Source organism: Pinus tabuliformis, chromosome 5_2 (assembly GCF_031772625.1).
Source record: "Pinus tabuliformis cultivar Carrire ecotype Pingquan chromosome 5_2, CPIR1, whole genome shotgun sequence".
Taxonomy (NCBI): Eukaryota; Viridiplantae; Streptophyta; class Pinopsida; order Pinales; family Pinaceae; genus Pinus; species Pinus tabuliformis.
The window spans coordinates 13,736,269-13,760,459 of NC_142306.1; the positions used below are offsets into that span (position 1 = coordinate 13,736,269).

Here is a 24,191-nt window from a genome sequence, read left to right on the forward strand (position 1 = left end):
CGGGCAAGTTGTTTGAGGGCATCCATTTCAACTTGTTCAGGTGGGTCATTTGGGTGGGTCATTTGAGGGCATCCATGTAAACTCATTCAGGTGGGTCAGGTGAGGGCATCCATGTAAACTCGTTCGAGCGGTTCGGGTGAGGGCGTCTGTGTAAACTCATTCGAGCGGGTCGGGCGAGGGCATCCGTGTAAACTCGTTCGGGCTGGTCGGGCAAGGGCATGCCCGGGCACACGAGCTCGTATCAAAAATGCTAAGTTGTCACCCGGGGTGGGCTTTGTTCATGCTCATGTAGCTCCTTTGCCTGGCTCTCCCTTGTAGCTCCTTCATTTCAGTCGTGTCGGCACCCATCTAAACACGTTCGGACGGGTAGTTTGAGGCCGTCCGTGTCAACTCGTTTGGGCGGGTTGTTTGAGGGTGTCTATGTAAACTCGTTCGGGCAGGTCATTTGAGGGCATCCATGTAAACTTGTTTGAGTGGGTCAGGCAAGGGTGTCCATGTAAACTCCTTCAGTTGAGGTCACACATGGGCACATGAGCCCATATCAAAAATGCTAAGTTATGACTTGGGGTGGGCTTTGTGCAAGTTCATGCAGCTTGTTTGCACAACTCTCCCTTATCCCTTCATTTCGGTCATGTGGGTGCCCATGTAAACTCATTTGAGTGGGTTTTTTTAGGGCATCCATGTAAAATCGTTTGGGCGGGTCGGGGGAGGCCGTCCATGTAAACTCGTTCGAGTCGGTCGGGCGAGGGCGTCCATGTAAACTCGTTCGGGTGGGTTGGGTGAGGGTGTTTGTGTAAGCTTGTTCGGGTGGGTCATACAAGGTCACGCTCGGGCACATGAGCCCATATCAAAAATGCTAAGTTGTGACCCGGGGTGGGTTGAGCTGGTCGTTTGAGGGCGTTCGTGTCAACTAGTTTGGGCGGGTCATTTGATAGTGTCTGTGTAAAATCGTTCGGGCAAGTCTAGCGAGGGCGTCCGTATAAATCGTTTGAGTGGGTTGGGCGAGGGCGTCCGTGTAAACGCATTCAGGTGGGTCAGGTGAGGCCACACCCGGGCACACGAGCCTGTATAAAAAATGCTAAGTTGTGACCCAAGGTGGGCTTTGTGCACGTTCGTGTAGCTCGTTTGCCTGGCTCTCCCTTGTCCCTTTGTTTTCATCATGTGGGCATCTGTGTAAACTCATTCGGGAGAGTCATTTGAGGGCATCCATGTAAGCTTGTTCAGGCGGGTCATTTGACGGTGTCCATGTAAACTCGTTCGAGCGGGTCGAGTAAGGGTATCCGTGTAAACTAGTTTGGGTGGGTCAGGCGAGGGTGTCCATGTAAACTCGTTTAGGAGGTTCAGGCAAGGGCGCGCTCGGGCACACGAGCTCATATAAAAAATGCTAAGTTGTGACCCGGGGTGGGTTTTGTGTACATTCGTGCAGCTAATTTACCCAACTCTCCCTTATCCCTTCGTTTTGGTCGTGTGGGCGCCCATGTAAACTTGTTTGGGTGGGTCGTTTGAGGGTGTCTGTGTCAATTCGTTTGGGTGGGTCGTTTGAGGAGGTCCATGTAAACTCGCTTGGGAAGGTTGTTTGAGGGCATCCGTGTAAACTCGTTCGGGTGGGTTGGGCAAGGGCATCCGTGTAAACGCGTTCGGGCGGGCGAGCAAGGGCGCACCCGGGGACACGATCCTATATAAAAAATGCTAAGTTGTGACCCGGGGTGGGCTTTGTGTACGTTCGTGCAGCTCATTTGCCTGGCTCTCCCTTATCCCTTCATTTTGGTCGTGTGGGCGCCCATGTACACTCGTTCAGGTGGGTCATTTGATGGCGTCCATGTAAACTCATTTGGATGACTCGGGCGAGGGCATCTGTGTAAACTCATTTGGGCGGGTTGGGCAAGGGTGCGCCCAGGAACATGAGCCCATATAAAAAATGCTTAGTTGTGACCCAGGATGGACTTTGTGCATGTTCATGTAGCTCGTTTGCCCAGTTCTCCCTTGTCCCTTCGTTTTGGTTGTTGGGCACCCAAGTAAACTCGTTCGGGCGGGTCGTTTAAGGGCATCCGTGTCAACTCGTTCAGGCGGTTCGTTTGAGGGTGTCGGTGTAAACTTGTTTAGGTGGGTCGTTCGGGTGGGTTGTTTGAGGACATCCATGTAAACTTGTTCAGGTGGGTTGGGCAAGGGCGTCCGTGTAAACTCGTTCGGGCATGTCGGGCGAGGGCATCTGTGTAAACTCATTCAGTCGGGTCGTTCAGTGTGAGGGCATGCCTGGGCACACGAGCCTATATCAAAAATGCTAAGTTGTGACCCAAGGTGGGTTCTGTGCACATTCGTGCAGCTTGTTTGCCCGAATCCCCCTTGTGCCTTCATTTCGGTTGTGTGGGAACCCATGTAAACTCATTCGGGCGGGTCGTTTGAGTGCGTTCGTGTAAACTCGTTCGGGGGATCGTTTAGGCGGGTCATTTGAGGTTGTCCATGTAAACTCATTTGGGCGGGTCAGGCAAGGCTGTATGTGTAAACTCATTTGGGTGCGTCAGGCGAGGGCATCTGTGTGAACTCGTTCAATCGAGTCATTCAGTGTGAGGGCACACCCAAGCACATGAGCCCGTATCAAAATTCCTAACTTGTGACCCAGGGTGGGCTTTATGCACATTCGTGTAGCTCTTTTGCTCAGCTCTCCCTTGTGCCTTCATTTCGATCGTGTGTGGGCGCCCATGTAAATTCGGTCTGATCGTGTCATGTCATGTGAGGGCACCCATGAAAATTCGTTCGATTGGGTCGGGTCGGGTCGTGAGAGGGTGCCCATGTAAACTCATTCAGGTGCGGTCTTGCTTTTCGTGTGAAAAGTGGGATGGCAATTGAGATGTTTGTTCAGTTCTGCCTAAAGGATGGCCTTGGTTCACTTGTAGGGTGGCTGATTATCATATACTCTCCATCCCCACTTGGTAGCACATGAGCGGTAATGTTGGCCATGTTCATCTTGGTCCCTCGTCAGCTTTTTGTGTGAAAGGTGGGTTGGTAATTGAGTTGTTTTTTCGGGTTTTCCTGAAGAATGGCCTTGGGTCATTTGTACAGTGGCCGATTTTCATCTTCTCTCCATCCCCACTCGAAAGCACATGAGTGGTAATGTTAGCAATGCTCATCCTGCGAGGCATATGTCAACAATTCCCCTTTTTCTCTCCAAGTTCTTGGAGTTGTATGGGTTGTTATGGTGTGGCTCCCAGGCTCGTCTTGGTTCCTCATGCCCATCCAAATGATACGACTGACAAGTTTGCTTTCCGTGTGAAAGGTGGGTTGGTAATTGAGTTGTTTCTTTGGGCTTGCCTGAATGATGGCATTGGGTCATTTGTAGGGTGGCTGATTTTCATCTTCTCTCCATCCCCACTCAGTAGCACATGAGTGGTAATGTTGGCCATGCTTGTTCTGGGACACATACGTGAACAATTCCCCTTCTGCTGTCTAAGTTCTTGGAGTTGTATGGGTTGTAGTGGTTTGGCTCCCTGGCTCATCCTGGTCCCCTCGTGCCCATCCAAATGATACAAGTGACAGGTTCTCTTTTCATGTGAAAGGTAGGTTGGTGATTGAGTTGTGTTTTTAGGTTTCCCTGAAGAATGGCCTTGGGTCATATGTAGGGTGGCCGATTTTCATCTTCTCTCCATCCCCACGTAGCACATGAGCGGTAATGTTGGCCATTCTTGTCCCAGGAGCCATATGTGAACAATTCCCCTTCTGCTCTCCAAGTCCTTGGAGTTGTATGGGTTGTTGTGGTGTGGCTCCCGGGCTCATCCTAGTCCCTCGTGCCCATATAAATGATACAAGTGACAAGTTTTATTTTCGTTTGAAAGGTGGGTTAGTAATTTAGTTCTGTTTTCGGGTTTGCCCGAAGAATGGCCTTGGGTCATTTGTAGGGTGGCCGATTTTCATCTTCTCTCCATCTCCACTCAGTAGCACATGAGCGGTAATGTTAGCCATGCTCATCCCGGGAGGCATATGTGAACAATTCTCAGGCTGCTCTCCAAGTTCTTGGAGTTGTATGGGTTGTTGTGGTGAGGCTCCCTCACTCGTCTTGGTCCCATCATGCCCATCCAAATGATACAAGTGATAGGTTTTCTTTTCGTGTGAAAGGTGGGTTGGTAATTGAGTTGTGTTTTCGAGTTTGCCTGAAGAATGGCCTTGGGTCATTTTTAGGGTGGACGATTTTCATCTTCTCCCCATCCCCACTTGGTAACACATGAGCGATAATGTAGGCCATGCTCGTCTTGAGAGGCATATGTGAAAAATTTTCCACTTCTGCTCTCCAAGTTCCTTGAGTTGTATGGGTTGTTGTGGTGGGGATCCCAGGCTCGTCTTGGTCGCTCCTACCCATCCAAATGATACAAGTGATAGGCTTTCTAACACCTAATTTAACTAAATTTGTATTTTTATAAATCTGATTTATTTTTATTTTATTATTATATTTATTAATTTATATATTTTTATTTAATTTTTTATTATTATTCCTCACCTAATATAACTAAATTTATATTTTTTATATATAAAAATTTTACATATTTTTATTTATTTTTAATATTATATTTATTAATTTATATATTTTTTCATTTATTTAATTAATAAATAGGTAGTTTATTATTATTCCTCATTTGCATAAATAATTTATTATTATTTTTCTTATACCTAATATAACTAAATTTATATTTTTATATAAAAATTTATATATTTCTATTATTATATTATAATCTATCATTTATATATTGAGTTACTTATTTATTTATTTTTTACCTAATTTAACTAAATTTGACCTTGCTCCTATAAAAATAAATTATTTATTTATTTTTTAATTTATTATTATTCCTCATTTATATATTAAATAAATAATTTATTTTTCTGACACCTAATATAACTAAATTTTATATTTTTATATATAAAAATTTTATATATTTTATTTACTTCTATTATTATATTTATTAATTTATATATTTTTTCATTTATTTAATTAATAAATAAGTAGTTTATTATTAGTAAATAAATAATTTATTGTACCTAATATAACTAAATTTATATAAAATTTTATATATTTCTATTATTATATTATAATTTATCATTTATATATTTAGTTACTTATTTATTTATTTTTTACCTAATTTAACTAAGTTTGACCTTGCTCCTTGAGTCAACCTTTGCCCAGGTAACCGTTGGTGTCTCTGCTCTAGCTATTTAAACATGCTAAGCTGGATCTGTTCTTCATCTTGTCCTGACGATGAATCACACTGGTTGGTTCGAAACGCGTCGACAAATGATATTCCTTGTGATTTTCGCCGAAAAAATTCTCTCTAAATTGATAGGCTTTCTTTTCGTGTTAAATATGGGTTTGTGATTGAGTTGTTTTTTTGGGTTTTCCTGAAGGATGGCCTTGAGTTATTTGTAGGGTGGTCGATTTTCATCTTCCCTCCATCCCCACTTGGTAGCACATGAGCGGTAATGTTGGCCATCCTCATCCCGGGAGGCATTTGTAAACAATTCACCTTTTTCTCTCCAAGTTCTTGGAGTTGTATGGGCTATTGTGGTGTCGCTCTCGGGCTCGTCCTGGTCCCTTGTGCCCATCCAAATGATACAAGTGATAGGTTTTCTTTTCATGTGAAAGGTGGGTTGGTGATTGAGTTGTTTTTTTGAGTTTGCCTAAAGAATGGCCTTGGGTCATTTGTAGGGTGGCCTATTTTCATCTTCTCTCCATCCCCACTCGGGAGCACATGAGCGGTAATGCTGGCCGTGCTCATCCCGGGAGGCATATGTGAAAAATTCACCTTATTCTCTCCAAGTCGATGGAGTTGTATGGGCTATTGTGGTGTGGCTCCTAGGCTTGTCTTGGTCCCCTCGTGCCCATCCAAATGATACCATGACAAGTTTTCTTTCCGTGTGAAAGGTGGGTTGGTAATTGAGTTGCTTTTTAGGGCTTGCTTGAACAATGGCCTTGGGTCATTTGTAGGGTGGCCAATTTTCATCTTCTCTCCATCCCCACTTGGTAGCACATGAGCGGTAATGTTGGCCATGCTTGTCCCGGGAGGCATATGTGAAAAATTCACATTCTACTCTCTAAGTTCTTGGAGTTGTATGGGTTGTTGTGGTGTGGCTCCCTGGCTCGTCCTAGTCCCCTCGTGCCCACCCAAATGATAAAAGTGATAGGTTTTCTTTCCGTGTGAAAGGTGGGTTGGTAATTGAGTTTTTTTTTTTCGATTTTTCCTGAACGATGGCCTTGGATCGTTTGTAGGATGGCCTATTTTCATCTTCTCTCCATCCCCACTCGGTATCACATGAGCGGTAATGTTGGCCATGCTCATCCCGGGAGGCATATGTTAACAATTCCTCTTATGTTCTCAAAGTTCTTGGAGTTGTATAGGTTGTTGTGGTGTGGCTCCTTGGCTCATCCTGGTCCCCTCGTGCCCATCCAAATGATACAATTGACAGGTTTTGTTTTTATGTGAATGGTGGGTTGGTAATTGAGTTGTGTTTTCGAGTCTACCTAAGCGATGGCCTTGGATTGTTTGTAGTGTGGCCGATTTTCATCTTCTCTCCATCCCCACTCGGTAGCACATGGTGGTAATGTTGGCCATGCTTGTCTCGAGAGGAACATGTGAGCAATTCCCTTCTACTCTCTAAGTCCTTGGAGTTGTATGGGTTTTTGTGGTGTGGCTGCCTGGCTCATCCTAGTCCCTCGTGCTTGTCCAAATGATAAAAGTGATACGTTTTCTTTCTGTATGAAAGGTGGGTCGGTAATTGAGTTGTTTTGTCAGGTTTTCCTAAACGATGTCCTTGGGTCATTTGTAGGGTGGCCGATTTTCATCTTCTCTCCATCCCCACTAGGTAGCACATGAGCGGTCCATGCTCATCCCTGTCCCTATTTCCCATCTGAGCGATAAAAATGTTAAAATTTTGTTAGGCGCTCCTTTGAGCCTTCGTTGTTGTGGTCCCAGATGGAAACCCCAAAACTCTATGGTGCCTATGTCGTTATTGTGCGCCTCAGTTGTTGCAAATAGAAAATTTTGATTGGGCTGGGTAGCCATGTGTGGCTCCATTGTAATTGGCTCCTCGTTATATTGTTCACCTCCTCCCTATTTGGTTGGGAGGGTTTTGCTTTCCATGTGAAAGGTGGGTTGGTAATTGAGTTGGGTTTTCGTGTTTGCCTCAAGAATGGCCTTGGGTCATTTATAGGGTAGCCAATTTTCATCTTCTCTCCATACCCACCCAGTAGCACATGAGCGGTAATGTTGGCCATGCTTGTCCCGAGAGGCATATGTGAACAATTCCCCTTCTACTTTATGTTCTTGGAGTTGTATGGGTTGTTGTGGTGTGGCTCCTGGGCTCATCTTGGTCCCTCGTGCCCATCTAAATGAAACAAGTGATAGGTTTTCTTTTCGTTTGAAATATGGGTTGGCGATTGAGTTTTTTTTTTCCGGTTTGCCTGAAGGATGGCCTTGGGTCATTTGTAGGGTGGTCGATTTTCATCTTCCATCCATCCCCACTTGGTAGCACATGAGCGGTAATGTTGTCCATGCTCGTTGCAGGAGGCATATGTGAATAATTCCCCTTTTTCTCTCCAAGTTCTTGGAGTTGTATGGGGTGTTCTGGTGTGGCTCTTAGGCTCGTCCTGGTCCCTCTTGCCATCCAAATGATACAAGTGATAGGTTTTATTTTCATGTGAAAGGTGGGTTGGTAATTGAATTGTTTTTTCTGGTTTTCCTGAAGAATGGCCTTTGGTCATTTGCAGGGTGGCCTATTTTCATCTTCTCTCCATCCCCAATCAGTAGCACATGAGCGGTAATGTTGGCCATGCTCATCCTGGGAGGCATATGTGAACAATTCCCCTTTTGCTCTCCGAGTTCATGGAGTTGTATGGGCTATTGTTGTGTGGCTCCCAGGCTCGTCTTGGTCCCCTCGTGCCCATCCAAATGATACAAGTGAAAAGTTTTCTTTCTGTGTGAAAGGTGGGTTGGTAATTGAGTTTCTTTTTAGGGCTTACCTAAACGATGGCCTTGGGTCATTTGTAGGGTGGCCAATTTTCCTCTCTCCATCCCCACTCGGTAGCACATGAGTGGTAATGTTGGCCATGCTCATCCCAAGAGGAATATGTGAAAAATTCCCTTTCTGCTCTCTAAGTTATTGGAGTTGTATGGGTTGTTGTGGTGTGGCTCCCTGGCTTATCCTGGTCCCCTCGTGCCCATCCAAATGATACAAGTGATAGGTTTTCTTTCTGTGTGAAAGGTGGGCTGGTAATTGAGTTGTTTTTTTGGGTTTGCCTGAATGATGGCCTTGGGTCATTTGTAGGATGGTCGATTTTCATCTTCTCTCCATCCCCACTAGGTAGCACATGAGGTGTAATGTTTGCCATGCTCATCCCAGGGGGCATATGTGAACAATTCCTCTTCTTCTCTCTATGTTCTTGGAGTTGTATGGGTTGATGTGGTGTGGCTCCTTGGCTTGTCCTGGTCCCCTCATGCCCATCCCAACGATACAAGTGACAGGTTTTCTTTTTGTGTGAATGATGGGTTGGTAATTGAGTTGTGTTTTCGGGTCTGCCTAAATGATGGCCTTGGGTTTTTTGTAGGGTGGCTGATTTTCATCTTCTCTCCATCCCCACTCGGTAGCACATGAACAGTAATGTTTTCCATGCTCATCCCGAGAGGAATATGTGAACAGTTCGCCTTCTACTCTCTAAGTTCTTAGAGTTGTATGGGTTGTTGTGGTGTGGCTCCCTGGCTCATCCTGGTCCCTCGTGCCTGTCCAAATGATACAAGTGATAGGTTTTCTTTCCGTGTGAAAGGTGGGTTGGTAATTGAGTTGTTTTGTCGATTTTGCTTGAATGATGGCCTTAGGCCATTTGTAGGATGGTGGATCTTAATCTTCTCTCCATCCCCACTCGGTAGCACATGAGCAGTCCATGGTCATCCCCAACCTTCTTTCCCATCCGGATGATAAAAATGTTAAAAGTTTGTTGGGCACTCGTTTGAGCCTTCGTGGTTGTGTTCCTAGATGGAAAAACCAAAACTCTGTGGTACCTATGTCGCTATTGTGCCCCTCGGTTGTTGAGAATAGAAAATTTTGATTGGGCTAGGCAACCATGTGTGGCTCCATTGAAATTGGCTCCTCGTTATATTGTTCACCTCCTCCCTATTTGGTTGGGATGGTTTTGCTTTTCATGTGAAAGGTGGGTTGGTAATTGAGTTGGGTTTTCCCATTTTCCTCAAGAATGGCCTTGGATCATTTGTAGGGTGGCCGATTTTCATCTTCTCTCCATACCCACTCAGTAGCACATGAGCGGTAATGTTGGCCATGCTTGTCCCGAGAGGCATATGTGAACAATTCCCCTTCTGCTCTAAGTTCTCAGAGTTGTATGGGTTGTTGTGGTGTGGCTCCCTATGACGGCTAGCCTCTTCATTGTTTGGGTGTATATGGTGCCGATTTCTTGTGCTTGTACTCTTTTTGTGTTGGCGTTGTCGGTTTAGATGCATACATTAAAGAGGAACATGGAAGAGTTTTAGGTGTAAACCACCTACCCTCCCTCTTGCTTACTTTTTCCGTCAGGTGATGTGAGTCACCGTTCTCCTTATTGTAAAGTTAAGGGTTGGCATTCCTTTCAAAGTGCACATCATCCGTGGTTGTGTTGGCTTTGAGGTTTTGATAGATGTGTTGGCCCATATGTTTGATCAAGTGGTCAGCTCTTTCCTTGCATCTCGCGTGCCCGGCAGGCTTTTGTGGTTGGAAATGTTAAGTCTCAACATCTATGCGAATTTGTTGTTTCAATTGTGTATGTGCTCGTGGTCCAATGGGGAGGAGGCTTGCTACATCGATGGTAGGGGCTATCTGGAAGAAGCATTTTGAGGTGGAACACTTCGACCTCCCTCCTCTACGTGGAGGTGGCCGTAGGTGAGAATTATTCATTGTCTAGTTGCTAAAGTTATGTGAAATATCCTAGGTTGTCTGTATGTAGGGTGCATGGGGTGCGGAGCTGCCTGATCCCTCCTCCTGTTTGGATATGTTCTTGTATTGTGTAGCAAGCATCGTGATTTTCATTTATTTTCTTCCTTTGTCTTTGCATTGTGGTTGCCATAGGTGGTCAAGTGATCGAGGTCCACCATTGCTGCTGTCTGGGTTGACTCCTAGGTGGCCTCGGTGTAGGGCGAGGATGTTCGGGGGGAATTTATAAGAGAGGTTGTGGGCTCGATTTGTCTTGTTTTATTTCCTTCCATTTCCTTTGCATTGAGGCTGTCGCAAGCGATCATGCGATCGAGGTCCATCATTATTGCTGTCTGGGTGGACTTCTAGGTGGCCTCTATGGGGGGAGAGGAGGGTTGGGGGACATTTCTAAGGGAGGTTGTTGGTTTGGTTTGTCTTGTATTATTTCCTTCTCTTGCCTTTGTGTTGAGACTGCTGTAGGCGACCATCCGATTGAGGTCCACTATTGCTGCTATCCGGGTGGAATCTTAGGTGGCATTGGCGTGGGGTGAGGAGGTTTGTATGGCAGTCGGTGGTCTTCTTTTTATTTCCTTCCTTTTCCTTCGCATCGAGGCTGCCGCAGGTGATCGGGAGATTGAGGTCCATCGTTGTTGTTGTCTGGGTGGATTCCTAGGTGGCCTCGGTGCGGGGCGGGGAGGGTTGGGGCTCATTTATAATATAGAGGTTGTGTGGTTGGTCATTCTCCATTTATTTCCTTTGCATTGAGGCTGCCACAGGAAATCGGGAGATCGAGGTCCACTGTTGCTACTGTCCGGGTGGACTCCTAGGTGGCCTCGGTGTAGGGTGTGGAGGCTTTTGGAGGCATTTCTAAGGGAGTGGGTGAGTGATCGCTCATTTTATTGTCAGTTGTGGCATGGTTGCAAACTCCAAAGTGGCCTTGGTGCGTTGTGGCTCGACAGGTCTACCTATTTGTTCACCATGTCCTTGGCATGTTGTGTGTGCTTCCTTCTTGTGATGCAAGAGGTGCAAAGCATAAAAGTTTTACATGATATTTTGATATCTCTTTGACTTGATGGGTGTTTAGGTTGGCTCTTGGTAAGAGAGTGCCCGGAATGCCCTTTGAAGTGGGAGGGTGCTACCTGGTTGATCCTACCAATAGTCATATGCTTGTCTCAAAGATTAAGCCATGCATGTCTAAGTATGAACTAAGTCATACCGTCAAACTGCGGATGGCTCATTAAATCAGTTATAGCTTTTTTGATGGTACCATACTACTCGGATAACCGTAGTAGTTCTAGAGCTAATATGTGCACCAAGTCTCAACTATTTGGAAGGGATGCATTTTTTAGATAAAAGGCTGGCGTGGGCTTGCCCGCTTCTCCGGTGAATCATGATAACTCGACGGATCGCACAACCCTTGTGCTGGCAATGCTTCATTCAAATTTCTACCCTATCAAATTTCGACGGTAGGATAGAGGCCTACCATGGTGGTGATAGGTGATGGAGAATTAGGGTTCGACTCAGGAGAGGGAGCCTGAGAAACGGCTACCACATCCAAGGAAGGTAGCAGGAACACAAATTACCTAATCCTGACATGGGGAGGTAGTGACAATAAATGACAATATTGGGCTCATCGAGTCTAGTAATTGGAATGACTACAACCTAAATCCCTTAACGAGGATCCATTGGAGGACAAGTCTAGTGCCAGCAGTTGTGGTAATTCAAGCCCCAATAGCGTATATTTAAGTTTTTGCAGTTAAAAAGCCCATAGTTGGATCTTGGGTCGTAAAGGCCGATCTGTCTACTTGGTGTGCACCTGCCCTTCCATCCCTTTCGTTAGTGGCATGCTCCTGGCCTTAATTCATTGGGTCGCAGCTCCAGCGCTGTTACTTTGAAAAAGTTAGAGTGCTCAAAGCAAGCTTATGCTCTGAGTACATTAGCATGGAATAACGTGATAGGAGTCTGGTCCTATTGTGTTGGCCTTCAGCACCGGAGTAATGATTAATAGGGACTATCAGGGGCATTCGTGTTTCAATGTCAAAGGTGAAGTTCTTGGATTTATGAAAGATGGACCACTGCAAAAGCATTTTCCAAGGATGTTTTCATTAATCAAGAATGAAAGTTGGGGGCTCGAAGATGATCAGATACCGTCCTAGTCTCAACCATAAACGATGCCGACCAGGGATCGGTGGATGTTGCTCTAAGGACTCCGCTAGAACCTTCTGAGAAATCAGAGTGTTTGGGTTCCAGGGGGAGTATGGTCGCAAGGTTGAAACTTAAAGGAATTGATTGAAGGGCACCACCAAGAGTGGAGCCTACGGCTTAATTTGACTAAGCAAGGGGAAACTTACCAAGTCTAGACATAGTAAGGATTAACAGATTGAGAGCTCTTTCTTGATTCTATGGGTGGTGGTGCATGGCCATTCTTAGTTGGTGGAGCGTTTTGTCTAGTTAATTCCGATAATGAACGAGACCTCTGCCTACTAACTAGCTATGCAAAGGTTCCCCTTCACAACCATCTTCTTAGAGGGACGATGGCCATTTAGGCCATGGAAGTTTGAGGCAATAAAAGGTCTATGATGCCCTTAGATGTTCTCGGCCACACGCGTGCTACACTGATGCAACCAATGAGTTTTTATTCCTGGTTCGAGAGGATTGGGAGATCTTCTCAAATTGCATCATTATGGGGATAGACCATTGCAATTATTGGTCTTCAACAAGGAATTCCTAGTAAGCACATGTCATCAACTCGTGTTGACTACGTCCCTACCCTTTGTACACACTACCCGTCGCTCCTACCGATTAAATGTTCCGGTGAAGTGTTCGGATTGCGTTGACAATGGTGGTTCACTACCGTCGATGTCATGAGAAGTTCATTGAATCTTATCATTTAGAGGAAGGAGAAGTTGTAACAAGGTTACCGTAGGTGAACCTGTAGTAGGATCATTGATAGAAAAGGTTTTCTTTTTTGGTTTGGGTTGGTTGGGTTTCGATTGCAATGTGAGACTATGTGTTGTGTCTCCAGGGGAGCGGGTTTGGTGTTTGGTGGGAACATTGTTGGTTGCTTGTCTTGAGGTAATGCTTGTTTTTTTGTGTGTGTGCTTGCAAGCCATGCTTGTGCTTGTCCCACCCATCCTTTGTTTTTCTTTCCCCCAATGTGTTTTTGTAGGGGGTTTGGAAGCTTGTTTCTTGGGAGCCCTTCCGACGATCTGTTTGGCCAGGCATGGCTGTTGCAGTTGAGTTGCTTGGGAAATACATTGGATAAATTTAGACTCATTCGTGGTAGTGGTGCTTGGTCTTTTGTTTGTTGGAAGGCATGGGGAAAGGGTGCAGGCTTCCATAGTTGGTTCTCTTGAAAAGGCGGCGGTGGTTGATGTGTTACTTGGGTGAGATTTTCTGGTGGTGGTTGGGTCGAGGGAGTGGCTGCGTGCGCACCTAGTAGCTCAAACCTTCCGTGAGGGGAAATTGTCAGGGTGGGGTCAGTATGGGATGGATGAAGAGCAGTTCAACCCATTGGGCTGGCAACCCTAGTCCTCCCGACTATTCCTCGACATGCCTTCATGGAAGGGTTGGGTGTCCAGGTAATGAAAAACCCCTCACTTGGTCTGAGCTCCATCGAGATCACAATTTTCCCCACCAATGGGAATGAGGGTGGCAATCTTATCTTGTGCCTTTGCCCTCAAGGGAATTCCTCGTCCTCTCATGAGCCACTCCCCTTCTAAGGGAAAAAGAAGTAGTAGGTTGTGTCTTTGTTCCTCCCTTTGGATTGTGGTTTTTTTGTGGGACTTGGTCATTTCTTTGTTTCGTGGTGCACGCTTTGCAGACATCCCTCTCTTTAGTGGCCTTGCACCAACGATGTATTTGTGGCCCGTGGCTTTCTCCAGCATTGAGTTTCAGCCTGTGACAACACTGGTCTCATCGCGACGCTTGTCTTTTGTAGTGGTCAAGCTTAGGTTGTCATTTATTTGCTTGGTTGTTTGATTGTTGTTTGTTATGTTGTAAGCTAGAAAGGGTGTTGTGCCATAATGTATGTGGGAGGGTGTGAAGAGGTGGGATGCTTTTTGATTGGGTGCCTTGTTTGATTTTTTTTTGGTTAGTGGACATCCGCTTAGTGTTTTGTCGATCTTCTCTCTTTTCTTGGGATCTTTGTTTCTTTGGTATTGTTTTCTTCCCTTCTTCCTTTTGCCCCTAGCTTTATGGAGAAGAGGTGGGATTGTTGTGGATTGGTGTTCAAGAAGGATGAAAAGTAGTGTGATTTCCCTGGGTGGCCACCCTAGTCCTTCTCGATGACCATCCCCTGCAGTTCCCCCATTTTTGTGAAGGCACGGGGTTTGGGAAGATTGTTCTCTATTTGAGCCTCCCCTTTTGAGCCGGTAGCCACATTTGATATCTCTTTCTTTCATGTTGTTTTCTTCCCTTCTTTCTTTTGGCCCCTAGTGGAGGAAAGGTGGGATTGTTGTGGATTGGTGTTTAAGAAGAATGAAAAGCAGTGCAACTTCTAGGGGTGGCCACCCTAGGCCTTCTCGATCGTCATCCCCTGCAGTTCCCCCCTTTTTGCAAAGGCACGGGGTTGGAGAATCTTGTTCTCTATTTGAGCCTCCCCTTGTGAGCTGATAGACACATTTGAAATCTCTCTTTCTTTCATGTTGTTTTCTTCACTTCTTCCTTTTGGCCCCTAGCTTTACAAAGAAAAGGAGGGATTGTTGTGGATTGGTGTTCAAGAAGGATGAAACGTAGTGTGAGTTCCTGGGGTGGCAACCCTAGTCCTTCTCAATCGGCATCCCCTGCAGTTCCCCCTTTTTGCAAATGCACAGGGTTGGGAAAGCTTTTTCTCTATTTGAAGCCTCCCTTGTGAGCCAGTAGCCATGGTTGATATCCCTTTCTTTCATGTTGTTTTCTTCCCTTCTTCCTTTTGGCCCCTAGCTTTATGGAGAAAAGCTGGGATTATTGTGGATTGTTGTTCGAGAAGGACGAAACGTAGTGCGAGCTCTGAGGGTGGCCACCCTAGTCCTTCTCGATTGTCGTCCTCTTCAATTCCCCCCTTTTTGCAAAGGAACGGGGCTTGGGGGGCTTGCGCTTTGTTTGAGCCTCCGCTTGTGAGTCGGTAGCCACGTTTGATCTCTATTTATTTCACCTTGTTTTCTTCCCTTCTTCCTTTCGATCCCTAACTTTACGGAGAAAAGGGGGAATTTTTGTGGACTGGTGTTTGGGAAGGATTAAAAGCAGTGCGAGCTCCCGGGGTGGCCACCCTAGTCCTTCTTGATTGTTGTTCCATGCATTTCCCCCTTTTTTGCAAGGGTGTGGGGCTCAGGGAGATTGTTCTTTGTTTGAGCCTCCTCCTGTGAGGGGGGTAGACACCTTTGTTTCTCTTTCTTTCATGCATTTTTCTTCCTTTCCTCCTTTTGGCCCTTAGCCTTACATTTGTTGTGGGGGTGCCCCTATTCAGTGTTGTGGCGGATTTTTTGGTAATACGTGGAAATGACTCTCGACAACGAATATCTTGATTCTTGTTACGATGAAGAACGTAGAGAAATGTGATACTTAGTGTGAATTGCAGAATCCCGTGAATCATTGAGTTTTTGAACACAATTTGTGCCTGAGGCCTCGGTCGAGGGGACATCTGTCTGGGCGTCGCATCCCATTCAAACGCGCTCCCTGCAATATGTTAGGGAGTAGCAGAGTTGGTTGTCCGTGCCCAATGCGGTGCAGTTGGCTGAAATACCTCAAGCGATGTTTTGTGGCATGTGTCAGCGAGTGGTGATCTTGTCCCTTTGGATGGGCAGTCGGCATTAGTTGATGTGGGCTTTGTGCAGCATTGCTCAAACTTACTTTTCTCTCTCTTGTCCTCCCATCGGGTAAGGCGGATTTAGCTCCAACATTTCAACCTCATCTCAGGCGAGAACACCCATTGAGTTTAAGCATATAATTAAGTGGAGGAAAAGAAACTTACAAGGACTCCTCTAGTAGTGGCGAGCGAACCGGGTAGAGCCCATCATGAAAATCAGGTGGCAGCGTCGCCTGAATTATAGTCTGTAGAAGTATCCTCAGCGATGGACTTGGGCCAAGTCCCTTGGAAGGGGGTGCCTGAGAGGGTGACAGCCCTGTTGGTCCAAGACCCTGCCGCATCACAAGGCATTGTTGGCGAGTCGAGTTGTTTGGGAATGATACCCTAATTGGGTGGTAAATTCCATCAAAGGCTACATACGAGCGAGATACCGATAGCGAACAAGTACCGCGAGGGAAAGATGAAGAGGACTTTGAAAAGAGAGTTAAAGAGTTATTGAAATTGCCGGGAGGCAAGTGAATGGAGGTTGTCGATGCGTCTAGGTCAGATGTGGAATTGCTCAGGTTGGTCTGCCACTCGACTTGAGGTGCAAACCAAGATGGGCTGCTGCATCGTCACTAGCACGAGTGGATTACTGCCTATCAGTTTGCCATTGCGGTGGTTGAGGAACGAAGCATGCGCCCTTGTGGCATGCCAAGTGCAACTGCGCACTCATGGTGTTGGTTGGCGGGCTTTCCATTCGGCCCGTCTTGAAACACAGACCAAGGAGTCTAACATGTGTGTGAGTCGGTGGGTTTGAAAACCTCCGAGGTACAAGGAAGCTAACAGGCGAGATGCCCTCTCTGGGGGGTGCATCTTCGACCAACCTTGAGCTTATTCGAAGGGTTCGAGTACGAGCACACTTGTTGGGACCCAAAAGATGGTGAACTATGCCTGAGCAGGGTGAGGCTAGAGGAAATTGTGGTGGAGGCTCGTAGGGAAACTGACATGAAAATAGTTCATTTGACTTGGGTATAGGGGTGAAAGACTAATCGAACCATCTAGTAGCTATTTTCCTCCAAAGTTTCCCTCAGGATAGATGGAGCTCACGCGCGAGTTTTACCGAGTAAAGAAAATGATTAGAGGCATCGAGGGCATAATTCTGTCAGCCTATTCTAAAAATTTAAATAGGTAAGAGGGTGCGGCTACTCCATTGAGCCGTGCCGTGGAATCGAGAGCTCCAAGTGGGCCATTTTTGGCAAGAGAGAACTGGCGATGCGGGATGAACCGAAAGTCGAGTTATGGTGCTGAATTGCGCACTAACCTAGATCCCACAAAGGGTGTTGGTTGATTAAGACAACAGGATGGTGGTCATGGAAGTTGAAATCCGCTAAGAAGTGTGTAACAACTCACCTGCTAAATCAAATAGCCCCAAAAATGGATGGCGCTAAAGCGCGCAACCTATACTCAACCGTCGGAGCAATTGCCTGGCTCCGATGAGTAGGAGGACATTGGGGTTGTTGAGAAACCTCGGGCATGAGCTTGGGTAGATTAGCCCTCAGTGTAGATCTTGGTGGTAGTAGAAAATATTGAAATGTACACTTTGAAGACTAAAGTGGGGAAAGGTTCCTTGTGAATAGCACTTGGACATGGGTTAGTCGATCCTAAGAGATGGGGAAGCCTTGTATCAAGGGTGAACTCTGCACGAGCATCGAAAGGGAATCGAGTTAATATTCTTGAACTGGGATGTGGTGGTGGGCGGCAATGTTAGGAAATCCAAAGACATCGTCGGGTGCCCCGGAAGAGTTATCTTTTCTTTTTAACAGCTTTCCCACCCTAGAATCGGTTCACCCGGAGATAGGGTCCAGTAGCTGGAAGAGCACCGCACGTCTTGCAATGTCCGGTGCGCCCTCAGTGGCCCTTAAAAATTTGCAGGACCGAGTACCATTCATGCTCGGTCGTACTCATAACCACATCAAGTCTCCAAGGTGAACAACCTCTGGTCAATAGAACAATGTAGGGAAGGGAAGTCAGCTAAACGGATCTGTGACTTCGGGAAAAGGATTAGCTTTGAGGGTTGGGCCTAGGGATCTGCACCCTCAACTTGTGGCCTGTCGGTAGTCTGTATGAGCTGCTCTCTTGGTGAGGGCAGGTAGTCACGTGCTAATTGGGCTATGAGCAGAATGCCCCCTACTGGGGGCTTTTCCCTAGGCGTCGAATAGTTGACTCAGAACTGGTATGGAAAAGAGGAATTCGACTATTTAATTAAAACAAAGCATTACAATGGTCCCTAAGGATTTTGACGCGATGTGATTTCTGCCTAGTGCTATGAATGTCAAAGTGAAGAAATTCAACCAAGCGCGGGTAAACGGTGGGAGTAACTATGACTCTCTTAAGGTAGTCAAATGCCTCGTCATCTAATTAGTGAAACACATGAATGGATTAATGAGATTCCCAGTGTCCCTATCTATTATCTAGCGAAACCATAGCCAAGGGAATGGGCTTGGCAGAATCAGTAGGCAAAGAAGACCCTGTTGAGCTTGACTCTAGTTTGACTTTGTGAAATGACTTGAGAGGTGTAGAATAAGTGGGAACTGTTTTTGGCGCAAGTGAAATACCACTACTTTTAACATTATTTTACTTATTCCATGGGGCAGAGATGGGGCACTGCCCCTGTTTTTGTCCTTAAGGCATGTTTCAGTGGGTTGATCTGGGCAAGAGACATTGTTAGGTGGGGAGTTTGGTTGGGGTAGCACATCTATTAAAAGATAACCCAGGTGTCCTAAGATCAGCTCAATGAGAATAGAAATCTCGTGTGGAGCAAAAGGATAAACGCTCTTTTGATTTTGATTTTTAGTACGAATACAAACTATGAAAGCATGGCCTATCGATCCTTTAGATTTTTGGAATTTGAAGCTAGAGGTGTCAGAAAAGTTACCACAGGGATAACTGGCTTGTGGCAGCCAAGCATTCATAGCGACGTTGCTTTTTGATCCTTCGATGCCAGCACTTCCTATCATTGTGAAGCATAATTCACCAAGTGTTGGATTGTTCACCCACCAATAAGGAACGTAAGCTAGGTTTAAACCATTGTGAGATAGGTTAGTTTTACCCTACTGATGAACCGCACCGTAATAGTAATTCAACTTAGTACGAGAGGAACCATTGATTCACACAATTGGTCATTGCTCTTGGTTGAAAATCCAGTGGCACGAAGCTATCGTGTTTCGGATTATGACTAAATGCGTCTAAGTTAGAATCCATGCTAGAAGCGGTGCATATCACTCTTCGACTGTATCTTGACCCACATTAGGGGCGTCGCTTTTTCGCCCCCAGGGGCCTGTGTCATTTGCAAACCGTGACTGTGAAGCATCTTGGTCGAGGCAGCTTTGAAGTTCAATTCCAAACGGTCATTGAGAAGAATCCTTTGCAGACGACTTAAATACACGATGGGGTATTGTAAGTGGCAGAGTGGCCTTGCTGCCATGATCCACTGAGATTCAGCCCTTGGTCACCTCGATTTAGAGCTTTGCTCTTGTCACAAACAAATCCGGACAACCCTTCCACTCTCGCACCTTTGCCTCTTCCTCTAGATGACAATTTTTTATTGCTTGGGGGTGGGAAATTTGGGGTTTCCACGCCACGACGAGAAAGGTGCTGAAGCTCGAGAAAATTGGGGTTTTCATGTTGCACTCTGGTACCCAAAATTTTGGGGTTTCCATGTCGCACCCCAATGCCTAAAATTTTGGGGTTTCCATTTTTTTTGCCCCGACGCCCAAAATTTCAGGTTTCCACATTGCGACGAAAAGGGTGCCCAAGCATGGGAAAAATTGGGGTTTCCATGCTGCGACCTAGTGACCAAAATTTTGGGTTTCCACCTGATGATGAAAAAGGCGCCCAAGCATTGGAAAAATTGTGGTTTCCATGCCGCGCCCCAGCACCCAAAATTTTGGGTTTCCACCTAGCACCTAAAATTTGGGCCTTCCGCCTGACACAAAAAAAAATTGGGGTTTCCATTCGGCACGTAAAATCTGGGGCTTCCGCCTGGCGCAAAAAAATTTGGGGTTCCCATGTCGTGCCAAAATTGGGGGTTTCCAAGTTGCACCCCGGTGCCCAAATCTGGGGAAACTTGGGCTTTCCATGTCAAGCCACGACCAAAACTGGCAACGCCCAAGCCTAGGGAAACTTGGGGTTTCCATGTCGCGCCCTGGCACCCATGCCTGGGAAACTTTGGGTTTCCATGTCGCATCACGAGCAAAACCGTCGGTACCCAAGCCTGGGGAAACTTGGGGTTTCCATGTTGCGCCCTGGTACCCGAGCCTGGGAAGCTTAGGGTTTCCATGTCGTGCCCTGGCGCTCAAGCCTGGGAAACTTGGGGTTTCCATGTCGCGCCATGGCCAAAACTAGCAGCACCCAAGTCTGGGAAACTTGGGGTTTCCATGTCCTGCCTCTTGATGCAACCGAGGGTTTCCACATTTTATGGCATGATGGAAACGTGAGGTTTTCAACAATGCCCCAAAGTAGGAAACTTGGGGTTTCCATGATGATGTAAACCAACTCGCAAGTATGGGGATCTTGGGGTGTTTCGAAAACACTACCCAAGTCTGGGGATCTCGCAGTTTCCATGTCGCGGCGTGGCTGGAACCACCGACGGAAGCCACCCAAGTCTGGGAAAACCTGGGGTTTCCATGTCATGGCACCCTGAATCGCCTGAGAGTCTGTGGAACTTTATATTTCCATGTCGTGGGGCAACGAAAATCTGCCAAAGTCCGGGGAACTCGAGGTCTCCATTTCGCTGTGCGATGGAAACTTCTACCCAAGGCAGTGGACACATCGGGTTTCCATTTCAGGTCACGATAAAAATTGCTACCCAACTCTGGCAAATGCGGGTTTCACTCACGCCACGGCTAAAACTATTGCCTAAGTCTGGGGAGCTTTGGGTTTCCATGACATCGCATGACAAGGAACGACCACCCAAGTTTTGGGAGCTTCAGGTTTCCATGTCATCGCGCGACAGGGAATGACTGCCCAAGTCTACCGAACATGGGGCTTTCCATTCCATGGCATGATGGAAACCGCCCAATTATGGGAAACTCGAGGTCTTCCATGTCCCACCATGATAGAAACCGTGACCTAGGTACAAGGAACTTGGGTTTGCATGCCGCGAAACGATAGAGAACCGCCCAAGTCCGCGAAACTCGGGCGATTTTGTTTCATGGCATGAAGGAAACCGCCTAATTCTGGGAACCTCTGGGGTCTCCATCTCCCACCCGGGCGAAAACCGTGGCCCCGGTGTAGGGAACTTGGGTTTCCATGTTGCAACACGACTGAAATCACCCAAGTTTATGGAACTCATGGTTTCCATGTTGCGGAATGATGAAGAACTACCCAAGTCTTATGAACTTAGGGTTTCCATTTCTAGGTGGGGTGGAAGCTGCTTGCCTAGTCTATCTCTAGAACTTGGGGTTTCCATGCCTTGTTACGATGGGAACCGTTCAAGTGTGGGGAAAGCGGGGTTCCCCTACCTCGCTGTGATGATAGGTACCCAAGTGCACGAAATCTAGGGTTTCCATGTCCCATCGCACTGGAAACCTCTACCATGTATAGGGGGGGGGGCTCGGGTGTCAGGTATTTGGGCCGGGAGCACCCGAGAGAGCCGAAAGACTGAACCCGTAGCACAGGCACCTGTGTTTGGTTATATGCGACTCGGGTGAGCATTCGGTTATATGCGAAGACTTGGCATGGAATTCTCTTATGCGCGATGGTGATGGGCGCACTCATAGTGGGCACACCGTGTTGGGCATGGCACACACCCCTTGATACATGCACGATGGGTGAGTCACTGATGGAAGGCGCACGGGCGACCATTGTTGGGTGCCCAGATGAAAGAGGTGGCCATTGTGGATGAGTTAGGATGTGGGTAGATGTGCGACGTGCGATGATAGGTGTAATTAGCTAAGTGTTGGAGTTGACCCATGGGTGCGACAATGCACATGAAGGGATGTGGCGGCTCATTGGAATGGGGTGTGTCGAGGTTATATGGCAGGTCAACCAGACATGCATGTTGATGGAGCCAACCCTTGTTATCCCCAAGAGACATGACCCTTGGGTGAAAGGATGCGTATAAGTAAGGAGGATGGCATTCAACGAAGGGACATCGAACTCAGACTTCCACATCACAAAACAAGTGCGAAGGAAAGGGTTGGGCAAAAACAAAAGGAAGAGAAGGATGCGAGTAAGAGGGCCGCACCGGTGGGTAGATTATAGCGGGTGGGTCAGACTTGGTAGTGCGGACAGGTAGAGCAGGGTGGGTTAGGGATTGGGTAGGTAGGCCGCACTGCATGTGGGCCATGCACCCTCACTATGGACCACACCGGTAGGCAGAGTTTGGGCATCGTGGAACGGAAAGTCGGGCGGACAGGTTCATAGTTCAGGTGTGGAGTTGTGTCATGCAGGCCGTAGGTAGTGCAGCATGACCACACGACATGACGGGTTGAAAGAATAATTGAAGAAGATAAATTGATGGTAAGTTATTTTCACTACATTGTTAAGAACACTTATTGGAAAATTGACTGAGTGTTGAAGTAGGCGCAGACCATGTACTCAAGTATTGGTAAAAGGAAAAAGTATGGCGGTGCCGCACCCGCTTATGTGTGGTTGAAATACTACCACTAGGATAGGAGCGTGACATGTGATCTCGTAGTCCTTCCTTGACAAAAGTAGCCAAATTGCAGGGAACCCAGGGATTCCATGTCCCGCCTGGTCGAAAGCCTCCCAAGTGTGGGAAATTTAGGGTTTCCATGTCTCGTCATGATGGAAATCGCCCCAAGTGCAGTAAACTTGGTGTACATTGAGTCTGCAACCTCACATCAAGAAAAAGTCTTGGTTGGTCAAGAGAATGAAGATTTCTTAATTCGTAAAGGATCTTGCTAATGATCAAAGGTTAGAGTCTCTTCTAGAGCTAGTCCACCAAGAACTATCAAAATTTGAAAGAAGGACACAGTGCCGGGGAATGAAGTGCCAAAGAAACAAAGTGTGGAGAGGAGGAAGGACTTGACTTGTGCTTGGAGGATATTATTTTCAAGGGTCTAGGGCTTCGCAATGACCAATAAATGCTTAAATAAGAGAAATTTACGAAAGGGTTTTCCTCTCTGAGAGAGAGAGGTTTTTCCTTGGCAGAAAGCCAACATCTTGTGTTCTTGTTCTTATGCTTTTGGCACCAGTTTGATGAAGTAAACACACATTCATTAATAAGAAGAGAAGAATATTAAGATAACAATATAAATTGTAAAAAATATTCACAAATTCTTATCAAGTCTAGAAGAATCCTGCTACACCTCATTGCCCCAAATTATTCAACGCAGTATCAGAGCTAAGGTGACACATCAAGGAAAGGGAATCTCAAGAACATCCACAAGGTTGAAGCATCAAGCCAAGAAGTCTCAATCACATCAAGGACAAGAAGTTCTACCATCTATCATTCATCATGGAAGACTACAAAGCAAGAAGAAACGCCTTGTATAAAGGCACCTACAAGAAGAACAAATCAAAGAGGGACCTACATCAAGCTACACCATCTTGAAAAATGAAAGGCACTACGAGTCAAGTCATCAAGCAAGTCCATTTGAAGAAAGAAACTTGAAGAACATCAAGATCTAAGGAAGGCAAGCCATCAAGTCTTCAAGAAGAAAGCAAGTTCACTACATCTCAAACTCTATCAAGTAAGTATATGTCCCCTTCTGAGTATACCTCAATGTATTTTTGCAAGGAAAGTAACAAATTGGTTGGGACCACTACATGTCCAAAGTCCAATGATTTGGATGCCAAGAATATGGATGCTACAAAAGGGATTGTCCTAAACTTAAGAAGGACAACAACAACAAGAGAAAAAGGGAAGAAGCTCATGTAACTCAAGAAGTGAAAGAAGACGACAAGAAGCAAAAGAAGGAAGATCCTCCTATGACTAAGTCAACCTCTTTGCTTAAAGTCTTCTTTCAAAGTTTTGAGTAGTATAGGAGCATATAGAAATAGAACAGATTGCATGGTTAAATATATCTTCTAGAATATAGGAGCATGGTGTAGATATAGCTCAAGATATTCACATAGAAGGAGCATAGCTATTATAGGGTCTCATCGACAATGAAAAAATGATTGATCATCATCAAAATTCTTAGAAGCCCTCCATCATCAAGGGAAGAAACATTTGCAAGGTAAGGGTCTTCAAGATCCTCTGATAGAATCTTCAAAATAAGGTTCGTACATAAGGGGGTAGATGTCCCCTTGGGAGTCCCATTTATGGGGTTCAAGAAAGGATGATATACGGGTGAGAGAAGATGAAGCAAGAAAGGCTACACCAATCGAGGAGAACTATCAAATAAAGCCAAGACGATAAAAGCATAATCAAGATGAGGTATGTATGCATAAAATTTTAAGTCATGTCATGATATATATTGGGTCATGGGAAAAGTTATAGAATCATGATAAAGAGTAAAAG

General features: G+C 46.1%; 2 non-coding genes and 1 pseudogene across 2 annotated transcripts; all 3 read left to right on the forward strand.

Moving 5' to 3' along the window:
* Positions 1–11,069: 11,069 nt before the first annotated feature.
* Positions 11,070–12,882, forward strand: LOC149157234 (18S ribosomal RNA; annotated as a pseudogene).
* A 2,531-nt stretch (positions 12,883–15,413) lies between these two features.
* On the forward strand, positions 15,414–15,567 carry LOC149157235 (5.8S ribosomal RNA). Its single transcript, XR_016262081.1, has one exon. It is a non-coding gene; the product is annotated as a 5.8S ribosomal RNA (ribosomal RNA).
* A 247-nt stretch (positions 15,568–15,814) lies between these two features.
* LOC149157236 (25S ribosomal RNA) lies at positions 15,815–19,222 on the forward strand. The gene has a single exon (XR_016262111.1). It is a non-coding gene; the product is annotated as a 25S ribosomal RNA (ribosomal RNA).
* The last annotated feature ends 4,969 nt before the right edge of the window (positions 19,223–24,191 follow it).